Here is a 21,930-nt window from a genome sequence, read left to right as displayed (position 1 = left end):
CGCTCTATTAAAACAGGTGAAAACAGTTCTTTCACTGCAAAAGAACTCCGTACGCCAGTCCAAGGCGCCGCCGCTCACACGAACTGAACGAACGAACAAACGAAGAAAACAATGAAGAAAGACAAACTGAAGCGCTGATTAACAACTCATCTTTACTGCACAGGGTCACAAAAAGAAAGAACGAGCCTGACACTGCTTCACGCCACTACAAAAAAAAAAAGAGAAACCGAACAAATTAGTGGGCTGGCGTGCCGCTTGTTACACTCCGAACCGCTCTCTCGCTAACGATGTCAACACGTCCGCGGACTACGTTTCTCAAACACAAGCGCCTAGCAAATATCTTGCGCCCGCAAGCAGATCAAGAACTTTGAAGCTGTTTTCAAAGATTGGACTTTCCAGAATTCTTCCGTCCTCTCTCCTGCTGCAGTTCGCCGAAGCGGGCGCCCGGACACAAAAGACGTGCCATCCACCTCCACACCCGGCGATAACCAGTTCTTTTGGTTCCTCTGCACCCTCCCCCGCTAAGCGAAGTGACCACGCTGTCACGAATGTCTAGTACGCGGCGTTGCCACTGCCGCCAGTGGCGCTGACAGCCAACATTGCGACCTCGGCGGAGTTCGGTTATCTGCAATATAATATTATTACTGCTGCTAGAGGGGTTGGTAATAATTCTATAAAAGATTATTCTAAATATTAACATAGGACTCACAAGCCGCCGTAGGTTTTTTTGATATCTCGTGTCAATGTTTTCACGCTCAGTTTTCACAAGAATGCGTAGCTGTGGCATAGCCATCGCAAACCGACTTGAAACCAAGCCAATGTCGCTTGGTCGCAATCCCGGATGTGCGGGGTCCGGCGTGGTGCGGTCGTGCGGTCGTTCTCGCTGTTCTGTGCAAATTTATAGCTTTCCTCGTGTTGTTGGCGATTTATGTGCCGTGTGCGAATCTTTTCAACCAGCATCGAAGGTCAGACATTGCAGTGCAGCTGGCGATACATCGAATTTATTGAAGGAAAAGCCATCGTATGCGCTCTTCTACCGCCGGTGAACATCCTTTGTGTGTCGTGTTGTGTTTGTGCGCTGTGATCGTACGGTGAAGAAGCTTGCGAAGTGAGGTGTTACCATCCCTGTTAGCCACGCTTTGGAATCCGTCAATTTCACCACGTTGGGGCCCCGCTGGGAGCGACGTTGTTATAAGGTAAGTTCATTCTTTCCGAGCGCTCTTGTGCAGTGCGCGTCAGGCTTGTCAAGGGCAAGCGAGCACGCGGCTTCGGAGCATGCTGGCGACATCTGCTGATAGCTGCTGGGTTAGAAATAGCTTGCCATTGCGCGTGCGTGGATCTCGGACAGGCCCTGGCCGGTCGTCGTTCAGCTTTGGCCTCTAAAATTTGGAGACACCACCACCCGCAACGGGTGCTTCTTTTCTTCGTGCCAGCCGTGAGCGGTGACGCCGGAGATCAGTGCGTTATTTGACGCGGTGCATTATCACCCCAGGGACTTACCCAGGGACTTACGTAATCGCACAACAGGTTCGACCGAAATCCCTGCAGTGAATTCTTGTTGCGTGCTTTCCGTTTGGTGCGCTTGAGATGCAGAAGATTGGCGCTCGTTGCTTTATGCGATTACGTAACTGCCTGCGATAAACGCGTCAAACGGCGCGTCTATCTGGCCTGTCACCGCTCATGGCTGGCACTGGGGAAGACCAGTGCCCCTCGTGGGTGGTGGCGTCTGCAAATAACAGTGGCCCATGCGAAATGACGACCGGCCCGACCCTGTCCGAGATCCGCGCACGCGCAATGGCAAGCTATCTCTAACCCAGCAGTTATCAGCAGATGTCGCCAGCACGCTCCGGAGCCGTGCGCTCGCTTGCCCTAGACAAGCCTGACGCACACTGTACATTTCATCATGACAAATGTTGTGCAGACCTTCCTGAATGGCGATACTCACGACTTGGTTATTTGTCGGTATATGAACAGTGTTTTTATTCCCGCCGTCTCCAGATCGACCTAAAGGGTATGATTTCACTTCAGCCTTGCAAAAATACTGTACGTAAGTGTAACAAATTGAAGGGGGAGGCTATTGTACCGGCACACAACATTTTGACATCAATCAGTGTTTTATTGTCTTCCGCGCTGCTGTATTGCTTTCGCGTGTTCTATATTTGTATGTATCTTAAGCTAAAGATCTAACAAAACCTTTGAAGGCTATTGACGAATGAATAAAATCCCAGATGCAGTGCCGCTACAGAACGGAGCAGCAGCCATGAATTACCTAGTACGAAGTGTCATAAAAAAAGAAAGAACACCATGATGAAGATAAATAAAATGTTTGACGAACGAAGTTAACGAAAATGAAAAAAAAAAATGAAGGAGGTTGAATCAAACAAGTGCCTGTCGGATCAATAACAAACGCACGAATACTGTGCCATGCAAGCACACCTGACAGCGCTAGGCTGAGAGGCAGATCTACCAGTCACAAACAGGATAGTGTGTTCAACCAGTTAGGAGACATGGCGGTAAAATATACTTGCAAGCTAAAGTGCTGGCAGCCAGCAATATATTTGCGTATTAATTTGAACGATTGCTTGGAGAAAGAGCGTTCCCTGAGTGCAGAGCAGTGACAAATGTGGCCTAAACCGTATTTCATCCCAGCTAAAAAAATAATGCCCAAGAATATAACAAATTCATTGATTGCTTTTGGAAAATAGAGACTATGTATCCGCAGAAGGTAGGGTTTAAACCCAAAACATCTTTACACAAGTCTGATGTGTTACCTCGGCACCCTAAAGGCAAGCAGACACTTTGGCTTTAAAACCAATGCAGAAAAAAACCTGCTGCGTTAGTAGTAGTTGGAAACAGACTGCACACTGTTGTCATATATTAGTCTTTTACCACTAAGTGCCAATTCTCTCCATGTATCTTTCTGTGAATTTCTCATTTGCCAATTTTTGTCACAGGTGCTAGGCAGCTTGCGCTAGAACATGCACAGGCGTCAAACTTTCAAACTGATGAATACCAGTTTTGACTTAAGCACTTGCTCGACTTGCTAGCGTAAATTGAAATTTGCCATTGCTTCTAATCACAACCTGCTGACTGCCTTTCTCGGAGCAGTTTTGAATAAGTTGGGCTGAATGTGGTGTGAGTAATAGCAAAATCACTGAATAACATTTTGGCTGAATGTGGCATCAGACGTGCCACTGACTGATGCTACACCGGCATTGCGCGAGGGCTTAGTCAATCTGTTTTGACAGATGTTCAGCCTCTAGGAATTACCCAAATGATTGGTCGGCATGGTATCACTATACTGTTTTAGTGCTGCTAGTGTATAGAAAATCTCGCCAAGCAAAGGGATACAATCTTTTAAATTATTTCTCATTTACAGAAACTGATGTTTTTCCCCTCACCAAACAAAACTGTTTCGTGTTCTCCTTGTGTGTAAACTGGCATTAGACGGCCTTGTTATACTGGTATACCCCTCTGGCATTGTTATGATGAAGGCAAAAATGTGGATATACCCATGTCTCATATGATCCCTTTAAGCTGCTGCTTAGTGCTACTTGTTTGGTAAACGTACTGCAAGGCACACACCATACTTCAGCGTTACAAGAGTGTAAAAGACAGCGAAATTCAAGTTATGTATTTTTCCTGTCACGTTCTTTTTGCCACGTCTTTTTTCCATCACGGTTCATGTATTTTTTTCCACTAGTCGGTAAGCACAAAGTATTATGTGCTCATCCATTCATAAAGCCATTTGCGATGATTGCCTGATGTAGTAACTTTAGATTACAGTACCATCTGATCCTAGTTTTTTTTAATCAAGGCTTGTTTTGTAAACAAGTTCATGCAAGTTGACAATTTTCTAATTTTGTTTTACGAGATTTCAAGCATTAAAATTTCAAAAAACAAAATCCACAGGTTGACAGGTATGCTTTTGCACAGGTTTGGGGTTTCTCCTGTCAGGTAGTGGCTCTACCAGTCTTTATAGGCCTATTTGGATTTCTTTTGTGCCTGAAAGATGTGGAAGACATGATTACGGACCCATGCGGGTGATTTTTTGGCTCCCTGCCGCCTTGAAACATAGTCGTTCCTGTAGATTTCAGGTGCCTTAATGCGGAAGGCATTCAACTAAAGGCATTCCACTCCCTACCAATTGTAGAATTAATTGATGCGGCTAGCTTGGCTTACGGCATTAAAATCTGAGGAAAGCTTATACATTTGTTGAACTGCTATCTCCCTGCTTTCCAAACATACAAGCCAGGTAACTTTTAAAATAGCCAGGTACTTAAACCAGCATGCTTAATGAGAAGGGATGCAATCATCATTTCGTACTTGACTGGTGCAAACAAACAAGTCTGTTTCTTATATTTTGCAGGCTACACAGTCAAGTAGGCAAGTGGACCCTGCGAGGCTCCAGCCCTCCCGTGATGCTTTCGTGAGCAATAAAGCAAGCTTTGCCATGCAACACCTCACTATTTCGCCTGCTCATTGGACACCTTGACGACAGTTTTTAGAATGTTTTTGCAATATTGAAGCAGACTTAGTATATATTTAGTACAGTTAACTGAACTTTACTATGCAATTGTTGAAATAACTTGACAAAAAACTAACAGGAAATCAAACGGGCTGTCTTGAATATGCTCAGTAGGTTTTCATTTGACATTTCTCAACAGGAACTCAACAGGAGAATGAATAGAGAGTCAACACAGACTCAACTGGAACTCAACAGGCTTTTCTCAATAGACTTTCAATTGACACGTCACAACAGGAACTCAACAGGAAAAGTGTATTGAGACTCAACAGACAGTCAATTGAAAATCAACAGACATGTTGACTATAGTCAATAGACTTTCAATTGAAACTCAGCGTTGAGTTTCAATTGAAACGCGGCGGCCAATTTTCAACGAGAACTCAATACAAAATTTCTATTCAAAGTCAATTGACTGTCAACACAATGTACTGAGTAAAGTCAATTGACTTTCAATTCAATCTCAATAACCATTTTTGTAAGGGGGCCCAAAAAAAAGGTGAACTCAATATAGAAAACATCGGCGGAAAACGAAAAAGTTAACTTAAAAAAAAGCACGTACCCGCGGGGATTCGAACTCGTGACTTGCAAAATACTTGCGGTGGCATACCTAGCAACCCAGACCGCTCGGCCACGGAGCGGGCTCCGCTGGCAATGGTAATATAGGGTATATATTGTACAACCAGTTTACACTTTTAGTTAGTTTTGGCATTTCAAGCAGCTTAGGTGACTATTTGTTGTATTGCGCTCGTGCAGTAAGCGTCGCCCGAGTTTCCACAATAGCTCACGTCTAGCAATTGCATTCCGTAGACGGAAAAGCGTTCGCAGATGCGTAGTCGTGCTGCTGACCGCTGTGCTTGTTCGCCCAGCGCAAAAAAGTGCTTCCCGCACCCTAGTTTTACGCTGTACGGTAAAAATATCAGTTGATTTTATTTCCTTAGTACCTATATTGACTTCGCTGACTCTTCTCCCGCCTTCAAGAGGCCTTATATTTTCCTACTGGCATACCAGTCAGCGAAGCGTCGCATGTGCGCTTGTGCAGCGCTTGTGTGAAGCGACCTTGACTTGGAGCTAGATGCAGTGTACAAACTAACCAAGTAAAGAAAGGCAAATTCTACCATTCACAAACGTGTCCTGGCTTCGTTTCAACTGAGCGAACGAATTGCCGTCGGCGGCCGGCGGACGAAACGCTGGGCCGACTGACTGTCTGAAGGCCGGGGAGCCGTGCAGTAGCGCAGCCAATTGCAAGCTTATCCCCTCCTGATGTCACACGAAAACGCCGCAGAAAATGGGCGAGCGTAAAGAGAGGAGGACAGCATTTTCGAATTAATTTTTCTACTAAATAAAATCGCGTAAACGCGCCCAGGGTGGTCGAAACATGTCCTGGGGACTCCGGACTACGATTTGCGCAAGTAATCCCGCAATGTTTACATATCACTTCAGTGTCCCTATAAAGGGGCACTGACACAAAAATTTTGCATCTTGTTTTTTTTTTTTTTTTTTTGTTGCGATAAGTAGCTAGTGACCTACTTATAACCTGTAGAAACCTCATTTGCTTCAGCGTGCGACGGTTGTTTAATTAGAGGCATTTTCAATGCGGCCAGTCGCAGTTTCGGTTTCAGCGAGTGCCGCGAAACGATGGATTTTGTGTGAACAAAGCTGACCACGTGACCGTCGGAGGGATATCACAGAGCAGAGCCGCCATAGCACTGTCGAATCCGCATCGACGGCAGTTTCTGCGAATGCCCCCACGTACTGATCTCGTGAGGCACCTAATTAAAAAGCGACCGTGGATGTGACGCAGGCGCTGCGAGGGCAAATGCTACCGCGGTTAAAGAACGACGCGCGACGCTCGAGACGGTGGGAGAGAGAGAGAGAAATCGACTTTATTGGATCAAAAATCCTACGGAGGCTGCAGGCGGACCACGCAGGATCGCCCACAGCCCGACTATTCTAGGCCTGTCGTCAAGGCGCGGTGTCCCCCCGACCTCCACTCGGGCCGGCCGGACCGCCGGCGGTCCCCAGGGCTCGCATCCCTCGGTCCCGCGCGGCATCAGCCCGCCCTCGGGATTGCCGGGCGAGAGCCGCCTCGACCCGCTGGACTACCTGCAACTGCACTTCATAGTCTCTTGACTGCATAGCCCACACCACGTCCGTCGTTAAGCCCCCCGGGTGTGACCCGGGTGGACACAGGTCCGTAGTGCAGTCCCAGAGAATGTGGGTAAGAGTCGCTGTTGCACTTCCACACACACTGCACTGCTCACTGTCAAACACCTCCGGGCACACGTAGCGCGCCAGCGCCGGCGTGAGCACAGAGTTGGTTTGCAGCTGCCTAAACCGCACTGCCTGCTCTCGCGTGAGTCTTGGATGAGGCGGTGGCATGGTCTGGCGACCGGCACGGTACCAGTCCAACATCTCGGCGTATCCCAGCAGCGGGTCCGCCTCCTCTTCGTCCTCGCTCACCTCACTGGGGCCCGACATTTCGCTACACCGAACACTCGCACTCGCTGCACGCACCACACCGCCACTCACACGCCCCCCGGTCCGGCCTTCGTGCGGTTCCTCGGAGGCGTTCAGCGGGCCCGTCCCTCCGGCCGCCTCCGCGCGGTGGGTGAGAGCACGCGCGGCGGCGTCCGCCGTCTCGTTGCGGTTGGGGTGCGGGCCGCTGGTCGCGGGGGTGTGCGCCGGGAACCACTGAAGGTAGGTGGCCGGCACAGTGTCCGCTGCATTGGAGTCACTGCACTGCACTTCACAGATTTTCGCAGCACTTTTGCACACACGGTTGCGGGCGTAGCTCCTGATGGCAGAGCGGGAGTCGCTCGACACCGTGGAACACCTCTGGTCCGTAAGGGCGAGCGCTATTGCCGCTTCCTCAGCTTGCTACGCCGATCGCACTCGCACGCTGCACGCGCTGTAGATTTCCCCGGTGGTGGCCTTTACCACCACCGCCACGAACTTGTCTCTTGATCCGGCGTACCGTGCCGCGTCCACGAAGAGCGCGCCGGTGTCGCTAGCGTACGTGTCCGTAAGGGTTCTCGCTCTTGCCGCACGTCTTTCCGGGTTGTAGTTGGGGTTGACGTTGCGAGGTAGAGGCGTTACCCTCAGTCTCTGCAGGGTCCTCGACGGGAGCGCATGCTCCGCCTCTCGTAGCATAACCGCCTCGCTAGGTACACTTCGCCCATCGAGTCCCAGCCGGACGAGGATGTTCCTGCCCGTTCTGGTGGTCGAGAGTCGCTCCAGTTGCGCGGTCCTTTGCGCCTCGGCAATCTCTTCCATGGAGTTGTGAACGCCCAGCTCGAAGAGCCTTGCCGTGCTGGTACAGTCCAATAGACCCAGGGCCGCTTTGTAAGCCTTCCGTATTGCCGCATTGATTCGTTCTCGCTCTTGGACCTTCCACACGTGGAAGGCCCCCACGTACGCGACGTGGCTAATGGCAAACGACTGTACTAGCCGAAGCAAGCTGGCTTCTCTCATGCCCCGGTGTCTCGTCGCCACTCTCTTTATGAGGCGGCTGGCTGCCCCAATCTTGGTGGTCAGCCGGTTCACTGTGGCAGTATTGCCGCCGCTGGCTTCCAGAAGCATTCCGAGGACCCTGAGTACCTGCACTCTCGGTATGACTGTGCCGTCCCTCGTGCGGAGGGTAATTCCCTCGGCGCCGACGAGCGCTTGCTTTCGGTTCCTGCCAGGCGGAGGAATGACTAGTAGTTCCGACTTCTGTGGGGAGCACACGAGGCCAGTGCCGTCGAGGTGGTCCTCTATGGTATTGATGGCCGCCTGCAGCGTGTCCTCGATGTGACCGTCGCTCCCCCCGGGGACCCACAGCGTGATGTCGTCCGCATAGATGCTGTGGCGGACCTGCGGGACCTCCGAGAGCAGCTTGTTGGCCACCCCGATCATAACGAGATTGAATAGCAGGGGCGAGATGACCGAGCCCTGCGGCGTGCCAACGCTGCCCAGCTCTCGCTGTTCCAGTTGTAGGCCCCCGGCCTGGATCTTCGCAGTTCTCCCAGTCAGGAATTCTCGAATGTAGTCGTACGAGCGCTGGCCCAAGCCGAGGCTAGACACCTGCGCCAGGATAGCAGAATGCTTCACCTTATCGAAGGCGCTCTGTAGGTCGAGGCCCAGCACCGCCCTGTTGTCTTGCGAGTGGACGGGTCTGTCGATTATCTCGTGTCGCAGCATTAGCATGGCGTCTTGTGTGCTGAGCCTCTCCCTGAACCCCAGCATGGTTTCGGGGTAGAGGCCTTCGGACTGCAGGTAGCGTTGCCATCTGTTCTTTAGTACGTGTTCCAGGATCTTCCCCACGCAGGACGTGAGGGAGATCGGGCGCAGGTTGTCGATGCTTGGTGGCTTGCCCGGCTTGGGGATCAGCACGGTACGCGCGGTCTTCCATTGCTGGGGCAGCTTCCCGGCTAGCCAACAGCGGTTGTAGTACCGGGTGAGGTCGGCAATCGCCCCGTCGTTTAGGTTGCGTAGGGCTTTGTTTGGTATGAGGTCTGGGCCCGCCGCCGATTTGCAGTTCAACTCCTGCAGTACTGCCCGCACCTCCCATTCCTCGATGCAACTGTCGAGGCCTGGGTTGGGTGTGCCGCAATAGTCAGCATGTTTCTCCGTCGCCGTGCGTGGGAGGTACTTTTCGTTAATCTTTCTCACGGTCTCTCGTTCGCCGATCGACTTGACCGTAGTGGCCATGATCTGCGAGAGCCTGTGTTGTTGAAACCCTCGGGTGGAAGTGCTGTCGAGGAGGTGACGCAGGAGCTTCCAGGTCCGCCCGGTGTGCAGCTGCCCGTCCGCGGCGTTACAGACCGCGTGCCACTGCTGGGAGCTCAGCTCTTTGCTGTACTGCTCGATGGCTCTCCCCAGCTCCGCAACCCTCTTTCGAAGCTTACGATTGCCTCTCTGGCGCTTCCATCTGTTCTGTAGCGACCTCCTGGCCTCCAGCATATGAGCCAGGCGGCTGTCCATTTGCTGCGTGTCCTCGCTCGTCTCGACAGTATCGGTCGCTTCCTCGACCGCCTTCTTCAGTGACTCGGTCCACGCCTCGATGGCGGTGATATCCCCTACAGACGCATCCTGCATGACGGTGCGGAAGCGAGGCCAGTCCGTGACCCGGTGTTGGCGTACTCCTCTCCCGCGTGCGGGGGTCTGGCTGGTAGGGAGGATCATCTCAATAATGTAGTGGTCACTGCCCAAGTTTAGCCCAGTGTTTCTCCAGGTTACGAGGCCGCCAGCCCCTCGTACAAAGGAGAGGTCCGGGTTAGAGTCCCTCGTGATCGACGTGCCTATGCGCGTAGGGGTCTTCGGGTTCGTGAGCAGTGTAAAGCCCGCATTCATAGCGTCCTCGAGGAGCTCTCTGCCTTTAACGGTCGTGCGGCCATATCCCAACTCCTCGTGAGGCGCGTTGAAATCCCCGCAGACTACGGTCGTTGCATTGGGAGCAACCCTCGAGGCCTTGTAGAGAGGGGTCTTGAATTTCTGTTGAGTGTGTTTCGGATTACTGTAGATATTAAGCAGGAGGAAGGCCTCCTTTCGCTTCTTCCCGATCAGCACTTCAGTGGCGCAGTACTCGATGTTGCTCCTCCCCAGCAGGTTCCCGTGTTCGATGTAGATGAGGCCCTTCCTAATGAACGTGCACACCGCCTGCGCGGCTCCCTTTCCACACTCTCGAGCGCTCGGCGGGCTCGCGTGTACCCGGTAGCCAGGCAAGGACGGCGGGTTCTCCATATGTGTCTCCTGCACCATTATAACATCGGGCTGCCTATCGATGCCCTTCAAAAGCTGCTGCAGGACCGCCCTCCGGCACCGGAAGCCGTTGGCGTTCCAGTGCCAGACAACCAGACCGGAGCCCGGCCTCACTACTTTTGCGGGTTTTGCTGCCATGTCGATTGGACTGGTTGCTCAACGGTTGGGTTGCAGGTACTCGGTGCGGGTCCATCTTGCCCGAACTTCTTGTATAGGAAATCCCGTATCTCGGCGACTGCCAATTTCACCTCCTTCAGCTCCTTTTCGACTTTGTCTATCCGTGCCATGCAGCGCCTAATGCGCACTGCGTTGCTGACTCGCGATACCCTCCTGTTGCCAGATTTGACTCCCCTGTTTCGCTCTGTTTCGTCCATGTCCTCTTCCGAGTCCGATATTTCTGTCTCCGGGGATGCCGCCTCTTCATCCACTCGCTCGTCTGTGTCGGACACCGGCGGGGGCGTGGGTAGCCTGGGCTTTCTCTTCGGTTCTGGGGCCTTGCTCGACTTTTGTGGAACCGTCTTGCTCGTCTGTTGGGGTGGTTGTGCGGGTCCCGCCTCTGGAGACGCCGGCGGCACTGCCTGCACGTCTTGTTCCTGTCGACCCTTCTGTAGGTGACTCGGCGTCAGGGTGGGGGGGCACGCGGCTTGCCACGGGACCGCGACCGGCGGTTTCGTCCGCCCCTGAAGCTGCTGCTGTAGCAGGTTACTCAGATGCTTCACTTGCTTTTCCAAGCTTTCCATTCGTAGGTCCTGCTGCCTTCTCTCTTCCATCAACCTGGCGTTCGTCTCCCGTAGCGCTTGCATAGCGTCCGTTGGCTGCGGTTGCGGCCTTCCGTCTCGACTGTGTTGTCTCGCAGAGCGCTGAACCACGTCTGCCCACTGTACTCTCTCTCCCGATTGTGAACGCGAGCTTCGGCGACGACTGCCACTTGCACTGCGGCGCCTTCTGCTGTTGCTTCTACTGCGGCGCCTCACCGGCGCCGTTGGGTCGGCGCGCTCGGTGCTGGCGCGCGTGCAGCTGTCGTTCCTGCCCCTTTGACCTTTCGTTTCGAGAGGCGGGAAGCTAACGGTGCTCTTCCGAGGCACGTGTTCCGTTCTATGTGGAGCCGGCTGCGAGCGTTCCCAACGCCGCCTCTTCACCTCGTACGGCATCTTGAACCGGTTCGCACACCCCGGTGCGCCGGTCGGGTGTTTTCCGCCGCACAGCTTACAGTAAGGTTTGCAGTTCGCCTCGTGGTCTGCCTCGGGGTTGGGTTTGCCACACGCAAAGCATATACGCGTTTGCGGGTGCGGGCAGACGTCCTGACGGTGCCCGAGCTTACCACACCGGTGACACACTTGGTGGTGTTGACGATACAGGCAGCAGCGCACCACCGAGCTGCCGAACATGACCGTGTCGGGGACTCTGTGCCCCTGAAAGAGTATGATCACCACGGTGGAGCCTCCTATTCTCTGGGCGTCCACCACCATGGGGTTGCGTGCATTCACCACTCTTTCTCTGATCTCCTCGGGCGTGAGCTCGATCGCTATGTTATGTATTACCCCTTTGACCGTGCCCTTGGGCGCAGCCTCGTAAGCTCGGATCTCGTACGACCGGCCCTCAATGGGCAGTCTCTGTATCCTCGTATACTTCGCTATCCTCTGCGCATTCGGGGTGCTCAGTACTACTACGTTCTGCGCCGCGTTGACGCACACCGTGTCTTGCATGGATTCTTCCCTCGGAATGCCTGCCTCCGTCATGATCGCCTTCTCCAACTTGTACGCGTCGATGCGGCTCGCGTCCAAGCCGCCACGTGGCCTGAGTATAACCTTCCGCTCGTCGCGTGGAATGCTAGCCGGCATGCGTGCAGCCCTGGCCATGCTTTCGGTGACCTTCCGCGCAAAGTGCGCCTTAGAGTTAGGTGGGTCCTTCCTCTTACCGGTGCTGTCGCCGCCGACCCTCAGTCGCGAAGCCTCTCTTTGCCGTTGTATCTTCTCCACGGCGCGGGTCCATCCTGCCGTGTCTCCCGGTTGTAGGTCTTCACCCTCGACTCGGACGGCTAGGCGGCCGCCCGTCCGGTCGAGCATCTCGTCGGTGTTTTCTTGCACCTCTCCCTCAGTCGTCTCGAACTCACACTCCGTCTCCATCGCCGAGGCCATCCTCGCACGAACGGCCGCTGGTGCAGGGAACGGCGAACCCACCACCGCCTCGCTTAGGCTTAGCGAAGCGGCGGTTCGGGCTTGGCTTGAAGCGTCGATAGCGTGGTCACGGGTGGCCCTGGAAGCGTTAGGCGTACCTCCTCGGATGCCGAAACACCCCAGGAACGTCGTACACTTCTCAGGTAGGCGATAACTCGCGAGTATTCGGAGTTAGGTCATGAAAACCACGGAGCCGATGTGGAGATAGACTATTCGCTCCTAGGCGCACGTGCGCTCCGCCCTCGAGACGGTGGGTGGCAAGACGCGCGCTGGGAGCAGCCGGCCGGTCTGCCTGCAGGTCCGCCTACAGATGTGTTCGGCTTAGCACTGCGTCGGATATTCGAGTGCCGCTCTCGTAAGCGGTGCAGATGACAATTTTTAATGCAACCCGTCATCGCATCATTAACTCCATTCTCATGTAAGCCACCATGGTCGGGACTTGGGGACAATTTCGTGCAGCGGTAACAAGCTATCACTCGAGCTACCTGCGCCGGCCTGGGCCACTTCGCGGCCGTGGCCGCCGCCTGCACAGCGACCGTGCGGCTAGCTCAGTGGGCTTTTCGTGCCTCCGGCGCGTTTTCGCATCCAATGGTAATAAACAGTAATAGAAACAGAGTGCCTGGAATCGCTGAAGAACTTTGGTCGCGGCCAGCTGCCCGATTAGCTGACGAAATCACGGCGCCTCCGCCGCCAACGATCGGGTCGTTCGTTCTCGAGAGCAGAAGCTCCGCCCTCCGGCCCTCCGATTGGAGCGGCGAGCCGGGCGAGCCAGCGAAAAACGCCGGTAGTGCGGAAGCGGCAAACACAAACTCGTGACGTGTTTGGATGTTGTTTATTTACAATTGCGCGTGGTCCTCTTCTGGCTGCTCGGTTGCGTTTCGCACACTTCAAAATTGATTTTAAATATGTTCTAGGCTGTATTCGCCACTGATATTTTGCAGATGATGTATATGTGTTCCCACCAATCTATCGCCGAAGTTATCTCGCCTTCAAAATTTTGTGTTAGTGCCCCTTTAATGAAACTCGGCACTACACCTAGACACGTTGTCGATCCTTAGTTTAGTCTATTAAAGGGGCACTGACACAAAATTTTGAAGGCGAGATAACTCCGGAGATATATTGGTGGGAACACATATACATCATCTGCAAAATATCAGCGGTGAATACAGCCTAGAACATATTTAAAATCAATTTTGAAGTGTGCGAAACGCAACCGAGCGGCCAGCAGAGGACCACGCGCAAGTGTAAATAAACAACATCCAAGCACGTCACGAGTTTGTGTTTGCCGCTTCCGCACTGCCGGCTCGCCGCTCCAATCGGAGGGCCGGAGGGCGGAGCTTCTGCTCTCGAGAACGAACGACCCGATCGTTGGCGGCGGAGGCACTGGTCGGCGACTTTGGCTAGTTTCGGTTTCCGAAATTGTGGCGATCCTAGCGGCACGGTGCTGCGGCGTGGCCCTTCCCTTTCCCTCAGTGTTTCTATCTTTCCACACCGTCAACGCTTCCGCGCCTCCTCACGCATGCGCAACAGCTCACCGGCGCCAATATTTTTTTTTCTTTCTCTCGGCGCGCACGGCGGGCCAGTTCGGTACGTGCGTGAGCGAGCCGGCGTGCGAAGGGTTGCGCGGGTTGCCTAAACGCTTCCACGGGCGGAAAGTTTCGCTGCATTATAAAATACATTCGAATGTATTCTAAATATGGGGCAGCGGAGGAAGGAGTGTTACCACTCCTGCGCAGCTCTGTGGTGCAGCAACACAGGGCGGTACAGTTCGACCAAGTTTCTCGCCTTCTCCAAAGACGACAGGTAAGCAAATTAGCTTTGTACAAGTTATAGTGAATTCCTTAAAAGCCGACTGATTGCACTATTCTGTTTTCAAAATAATTCGCGCATGTAACGTGAAGTTAATGAGACATGTCACTCGTCTTGGAGTGGAAACTAATGTGCAAATATATCCCAGCTGTGCAGGTACGCAAAGTTTTAGTAGAAGTAAACGCGTCTTCGGCACGCACACACTTGCTCGCAAGATCAATTTGTGGTGGCATTGCCGCTTTTTGATGATTGCCTTAGTAACTGCTGGAACGTCGATTCAGTATACTTATCAAGGTATTTTTTGTTGTTTCGTGCAGCAGGTATGAGTCTAGGTTTGGGCCCCAAGTCGAGGATGGTTTGCGACTTCATTGGACGTTTCCTCCGGTGACTCTCCTCAATCCATCCAATGTCATCACGACGCACCTGCTCACAAAGAAGGCAAGCTCAACTGTACGCGCTTCTTGCCTTTCAGTGCGTACATACTACCACATCGATTGATGGCGTGGAGGTGCTGCGCCCTAAGCATTTTTTCCTCCCCCGTCTTGCTCCAAAACGTATATTTGCGGCGAAACTACTGCCAAGCGTTGCTTCAGAGCTCCGAAAAATCTGACGTAACTCCGCGGTGTTCAATGCAAGTCGATTTTCACATGAAGCAGTGGAAGGCCAAACCGAAATACATGCGTTGTCTGCAGCCGCCATTGCAAGCGTTTCGCTCATTAAAAAATAAATAAAACCAAGTAGCATTGCCGGCTTTGCTGTTCAATCTAAACTGCGCGCCCGCGCCTTGTCATCTTATCGCGAATGGGTTTGGTGTTCCATAGTTCTGAAGTTAGAATGGTCATGCCGTATCGGACAGGATGAGATAAGAGGCGCTGCCCAGACGCGAGTTAGAGGGTAGCTTGTAACAACCTGGCCGATATCTGCGGCTTAAAATACAGGAAAGCTTCTTTTTTTTTTCTGGGTGTCTTCTCCCCCCCCCCCCCCGCCTTCCCTCCCACCCCCGGTAAGCAGACTGTTAATTCACGGGCCATTAAAAGAAAAGACGGGTGCGTTCGATTTGTGTTCTGTGTTCTACGACGTGCACATGGTTGAGCATTGTTTTTGTACGTAGATATAATCCAGCAAAGAGTGTCTACAGTGCGGTCATTGTGTTGCAACAGTTTTTTATGGCTGCATTTTGTTGGTGTGAACATGATTTCTCGGAAGTGTATGCAGGTTAATGGGCGGGTCAACGCTTTCTTTCAGAGTTTGCGTTAACTCGCCCGAAAGGCAGGGCTTGAAGCATACGTGTGCGTGCTTTCTTTTAACATATAGATTCCCAATTATTGTGTCTCTGAACTGAAACGAATTTTTTTAATGTCTAAAGAACATTCCTGTCTCGAGGTGAGCCCAAGAAATAAGTATACACTAAGTGGAACTTTCAAGTTCTTTTCTTCTCCCGCCGCGGTGTGCGCGAAAAAAAAAATATGTGTAGGGACTAGAACTTTCGAAGTTCTTCTTTCGTAATCAAGTATTGTGTACCTAAATGTGTATTCATGGCTGTAACTTTTGCGCAACTTTAGACGGAGACCGATACAAAAAGGGACTCGAAGACCTATACCTGTCACCGTGTAAAGTTGCGCAAAAGTTACAGCCATGAATTAAGAATACCAACTAGCCCGCCTAACCGTGTTATTGTAAATGTGTATGTAGCACGTTTTCCCTATTGTACAATGTTGTATGCCTAAATTTGCATATGTCATATTTTTGCTTAGTCCAATACTGTGTACATAAAATGTATGTGCAATATATTGGTGTAGTACATGTGTTTTCATGACTTCGAATCAAAGACGTCCTCATATGAATTTTGAATAAATGCATAGCAAAAATAATGTTTGTGTAACACTCCAATTATTATCGCCACAAAGACAACAATTTGACACCAGAAAACGTACTATTACCTACATGTTTTCTTCGTTCAATTATTAAACACGTTACTGCACACATAACAAATGACGGGCGGCGGCCATTTCGAGTCATCGGCGCCGCTCGTCCAACTTTCGCGCCTGGTGCCATTGCCGAGCGGCCAATGAGGCAGCGACCGGCGGCAGACGCGAAAGTTGGACGAGCGTACGCCTGGCTGCCCCGGGATAAATGACGTCAGCAGCGTCCGCGACGTCAGCAAACGCCCTTTCCCCCTCACCACTCGTTGCCATGGCGATTAATGCAACGTTTCTCAGAGGCCACGTACTACTAGGGGAGGATTTGGCGCTGCTGGCGCGAATTACGTGGGACCACGGTGGATGCGAGAGAGGCCTCCCCGTGGCGGAGGCGCCGTGATTTCATCAGCTCATCGGGCAGCTGGCCGCGACCAAAGTTCTACAGCGATTCCAGGCACTCTGTTTCTATTACTTTTTATTACCATTGGATGCGGAAACGCGCCGGAAGCACGAAAAGCCCACTGAGCAAGCCGCACGGTCGCTGTGCAGGCGGCGGCCACGGCCGCGAAGTGGCCCACGCCGGCGCAGGTAGCTCGAGTGATAGCTTGTTACCGCTGCACGAAATTGTCCCCAAGTCCCGACCATGGTGGCTTACACAAGAAGGGAGTTAATGATGCCATGGCGGGTTGCATTAAAAATTGTCATCTGCACCGCTTACGAGAGCGGCACTCGAATATCCGCCGCAGTGCTAAGCCGAACACATCTGTAGGCGGACCTGTAGGCAGACCGGCCGGCTGCTCCCAGCGCGCGTCTTGCCACCCACCGTCTCGAGCGTCGCGCGTCGTTCGTTAGCCGCGGTAGCATTTGCACTCGCAGCGCCTGCGTCACATCCACGGTCGCTTTTTAATTAGGCGCCTCACGAGATCAGTACGGGGGGGCATTCGCAGAAACTGCCGTCGATGCGGATTCGACAGTGCTACGGCGGCTCTGCTCTGTAACTGTGATATCCCTCCGACGGTCACGTGGTCAGCTTTGTTCACACAAAATCCACAAAATCCATCGTTTCGCGGCACTCGCTGAAACCGAAACTGCGAATGGCCGCATTGAAAATGCCTCTAATTAAACAACCGTCGCACGCTGAAGCAAATTAGGTTTCTACAGGTTATAAGTAGGTCACTAGCTACTTATCGCAACAAAAAAAAACAAGATGCAAAAGTTTTGTGTCAGTGCCCCTTTAAGAGCGAACTTGGCTTATATGATGCAAGAGCGTAACTAAATACGGAGAGAGCATCAAGAAAACGCAACGGCGACAGTTCGCCCGACCACTTTGTTTTACAGCCACTACTTTCAGAATCACAAACATATTTGACGCTTATGACGCTCGCTGAATTATGTGACTGAGCCACGGAAAAAACGGCAAGCTAGCGCTGCAATATGTATTCGTAACGATGACGCAAATCAGCAGTGTTTATTGAAAATGCACGCATAAGTGCGCAGGTGCGCAAAAGTACGGCTCACCGGAGCGGACGAGCCTGCGGTCCGCGAGACTCGTTGGCATTTACGCGCGATCATCGCCGAGTGCGTTGCTCATCTTGTTTGATCAGCTGTTGTTGAAAAGTCCTTGTCACTAAGCGTATTATGATAAACAAGAAGCTTTCACTTCAAATTTCACTTCATACGACCATCGATCAGTGAATCTGCGAGTGGCAGAGCTCCGTCACCGCCCCAGCACTTTCTCGACACTGTAAACGTATTTAGCGCTGCAAAGCTTTTTTCCCTAAAGCGAAGGTGATCGCCGGCCGCGATCAGACGCGTCGGGGATGGTCTGGAGACTCTGTAGCAAAACAATCGGCAGCATCGAGCTCATCTTGCTTCTGTCAACACGGGATCCTATGGGACCCCCGCAGCTTTGTACCGTACTACACGGAAGTACTGCCCGAAAGCTCGGCATATTGCGGGGTTCGGCGTGCTATCTCTTGATTAGATCAGAGCGCGGGTCTGCGCGGCAGTGACGTAGTTGTGCGCTGGTTTTATCCGCGGGGAGCCGTATCTGTGTGTGCTTCTTTACTTGTATTACCTTGTCCAGATGCAAGTCCCTGCGTCGAATTTTCAAAAGTAGAAGGTAGAGCGCGCTTTCCTGCTCGCTCTAACTTCGGTGTCCTCTTCGTTTCAGTTGCAATAGGCCGACAGTGAGGGTCGACGCGAAGCCACATGAGCGAGCGTATGGGAGCTGCGCTCTAAAATTGATGTTACTGCAATAAAACATATTTCCAACTACCTATTCTCCTGTTACACTGCATCATTTTATGAATATGCGTTATTCGCAGTTTGGTTTACTACCGCCGATCAACACTTGAGCTTTTAAGGCCACCAAACATTTTTTTACCGTATTGACTCCCCTAACCCATATAGTTTCTCACTAGTAATATTGAGAAACTATGCACTAACCCATCTGCACGCATCCACAAATAGACAGACATACTCTATGCGTGATTATTCTTTGCCAACATGAAATCGCCCTTGATGGTTTCTCCGCGGCAATATTTTTCTTACGGCCGGAAGTCATCCCGTCAACACCTGGACCCCCATTTAAATACTATGGCCCATTACTATTAGTGCGTTTTAGTAGAGTATATATTTACGCTTAAATTTTGCATTCTTCTCATTATTATTATTCTTAGTTCAATATATGTATCAGTGGTAAACTAATATGCAGGTGCTTATTACCGTATTAAGGGAATGATTTGAATCAACGAAAGTGTTAAATAACACTGCTTCTCTCAACCTCCCTTAAATAGAATTTCAAGCCCGTGAACATACAACAAATTAAATGCGAAGAAACGGAATTCCTGGCTTTCGGAAGCGCTGCAACAAAACATTGGCTCCAATCCGCGCTGTGAAAGTGACCGGAAAGCAAAGCTTCAACGTTTTCGTTACCGCGGGAAATTGATTGATTTTGAGGGGTATAACAAAACATTTTTTCTGTGCCATACATATCCATTACGCACACAATGCAGTGACATGAAATGCAGATGATTCCACGCGCTTTCCAACGACACCAGTTTTAATAATGTTTTCATAAATAACGACTGCAAAAAAATTATCAAAATCAAAATTTTTGTCCCCGCGTTAGAGAAAATAAAAAATCGGAAGTTGTGTATAACAAACCACCAGCAGTAGAAAAAATTTAGAATATACATTTTGTAGGTAAACATTTCAAAAATCCGTCACAGAAAACAAATTGAATTTCGCTGTACAATTTGTCAAATATAAAATAAAAAGTTAGCACGTGGCGTGTCCGTGTCTTGCGGTGAAGCCCAACTTCCATTTCAAATTTTGCTATTTTGGATGGTTCTCTGAAAGAAATCTGGTGATTTGACATCATTAAAGGCCCCAATTAGCCTCCACGCGATGTAAAAACACCTTGTCAATGATTATGACCTGCATAATATTGAAGGCAAGCAAGCGATGCGAAAAAATCCGCTTGGAGTTGAAAATCAAACTCTGTGGTGGATGCTTGTTGACGTTCTGATCATCACTTATCAGTCAGAACTTTGATTTGCGGTTATTATCATGTTCTGACTCGTTATGGTAGCCATGCTTGCAGGGATAAGGTACGATGCGCTAGAATCGTGCCCAGCAAGCTTTCACCAAGCCGCCGTCGTGCTATAAAGCGAGTTTAGCACTACGAGCCTACTACATTGCAGCTCCACCTAACAATTTTGAAAACAAACAATTACAAAGCTGTTGGAGACTGTCAGAATAGATAGCTCTACTAAAAGCGACACTACACTTCCGGAAATACCCTCGGACAAACACGAAACTGGCCGGTGAGCAGCTGGGCTCCTATTCTCGACTGTAGAAATTTATTCCCAGGCAATTCACTATTTTTTTTTTTTTTTTGCGTAAGCACGACTTAAGCAATAAGCGACAGCGTAATTTGACGCTTCACTCATAAAGATCACAACCAAGATATCAAATATTGCCCATAAAAGATACAAAAATCCTTGGCATCTATTACAAAAATTTAGTTGGTAGCTGAGGTTGGCAAGGGATACACATTTCGGCAGGTCAAAATTGGCGTCAACACCAGAAGGCGATCGAGTAATGTTGATCCAAAAGCGAGCAAAAGGAGGATGTTGAGCTACAGAACATTACACAATCTTTTTAACTTATCTATTTATTTATTTCAATCGCTTTTAGTGACATAGTTGAGCTCTCTGCTTCAATGCAAGCTTTGCTGCGTTATCACCTTCCCGTCCGCCACGGCCGCCACGCTATCGTCTGCTGCTATGTTACAAGTTTATGGCGTGATCATATAAAAAGACAGCCGCGACCATCGCTTGTATGACACATAAGAGCAGCGAAGCGCTACGCCTGATAACCGCGGAGCGTACCGATGTCGCCCATTCACTCATTCGTCAAGCTCAACTTCAATCAGGGCTGTAATGAACAAAACAGCCACTTTCATTTGTTATTTTTCTCTTGAGTTCGATCATGTGACCCAGCAGCTTACTAGGACGAGTGTGGACAAATGCCATGCTTTGGGTTTTCTTTGTCATGGAGATGCTTGTACTGCCCTCATATGTTGTGGCTACGCCAAACAAATAATTTTTACTTTATTGCCAAACATTAAAGCGAAAGACTGCCCGTTATGCTCTCCGTGATCGCTGACTTGGAAAAAGTCGAAACTATTCTTTCTTTACGTATAAAACATGATTTAAACCGCGCGTCATGCGAAACTACGCCTGATGCAAATTCACCCAAATTTCGCGGTGCCGAAGGTCAGAGAAATTTTTTGCCCTATTTCGTGGCAAACGCAGCCGTCATTTTCGAGCTGTTACGTTACATTACGCCACTTTTACGCAGGCTGAAGTTGCCAATGACGGGTAGTTCCCGCCAGCTGTTTAAATTACGTCACGCCTTCTCAACCAATCACAGAGAGGGCGTGTATTACAAGCATTATTGTTGTTGAATTGCAAAGACATTAAGTCTAGTTTTTAATTGCCGGCCAAGAATTATGCGCTTTCAGCAAAGAGAAATACGGCAAACTTTAAAAACGGGTACCCGTAAACGTCATAAAACGTTAAAATGACGAAGGCACACACAACCGCTTTGTCAACGAGACGCACGTGAGCAAAACTGAAAGCCAATCAGAAACTACTTCCGCCAAATTCCTATTAAAGACTATATGGTCTTTCTTGGGCTACTTAAAACCAGAAATTTTGGTCTGTATGTCTGTCTGTCTGTCCGTCTGTCTGTCTGGGACTCGATTCAGCCACCTTGCCAAAGTTGTTGTTGTTTGAGGTTATTGGAGAGGAAATGGAGTGAGGAAAAAGCCCGGTAACTGTCTCTCAGAGCGGACACCTTAACTGGGTTTTGGTTAGGAGGGGGTAGGAGGAGGAGTGTAGGGGGTGGAAGGTGGTAGGAGGTAGAGGGAGGGTAGGTAGGGTTGAGCTTAGAGGAGCTCAGAGAGGCCGGAGGCTTCGACGAATTTGACGATGAGGGATGCTACTTTGAGGCGGGTGGAGTCCGGTCCATTTGGGAACTGCACATCTTGAAGTGTGGAGTGTGGTAGTCTGAGTCTTCTCAGTGCGTTGACGAGAGAGGTGCGAGGGGCGTCAAGGTGAGGGAATTCGCAGAGGAGGTGTTGAATTGCCTCATTTGCGCCTTGGAATAGGTGGCACAAGGGGGAACCTGTCTTTTCTAGTCGATGTCTGCGTTCGGCGGTCCAGGAGTAGCCTGTCCTGAGGCGGAGAAG

The 21,930-nt window shown here is 50.8% G+C and overlaps 1 long non-coding RNA gene across 1 annotated transcript; it reads left to right on the top strand.

The window, feature by feature from the left end:
- The first annotated feature begins 711 nt into the window (after nucleotides 1–711).
- On the top strand, nucleotides 712–4,466 carry LOC144149072 (uncharacterized). The gene is made up of 2 exons (XR_013318166.1): nucleotides 712–1,196; nucleotides 4,370–4,466. It is a non-coding gene; the product is annotated as an uncharacterized LOC144149072 (long non-coding RNA).
- The last annotated feature ends 17,464 nt before the right edge of the window (nucleotides 4,467–21,930 follow it).

Source organism: Haemaphysalis longicornis, unplaced genomic scaffold, assembly GCF_048455015.1.
Source record: "Haemaphysalis longicornis isolate Haplotype H1 unplaced genomic scaffold, Haemaphysalis longicornis Haplotype H1 scaffold_8, whole genome shotgun sequence".
Taxonomy (NCBI): Eukaryota; Metazoa; Arthropoda; class Arachnida; order Ixodida; family Ixodidae; genus Haemaphysalis; species Haemaphysalis longicornis.
This window is presented reverse-complemented; position numbering and strand designations above follow the sequence as displayed.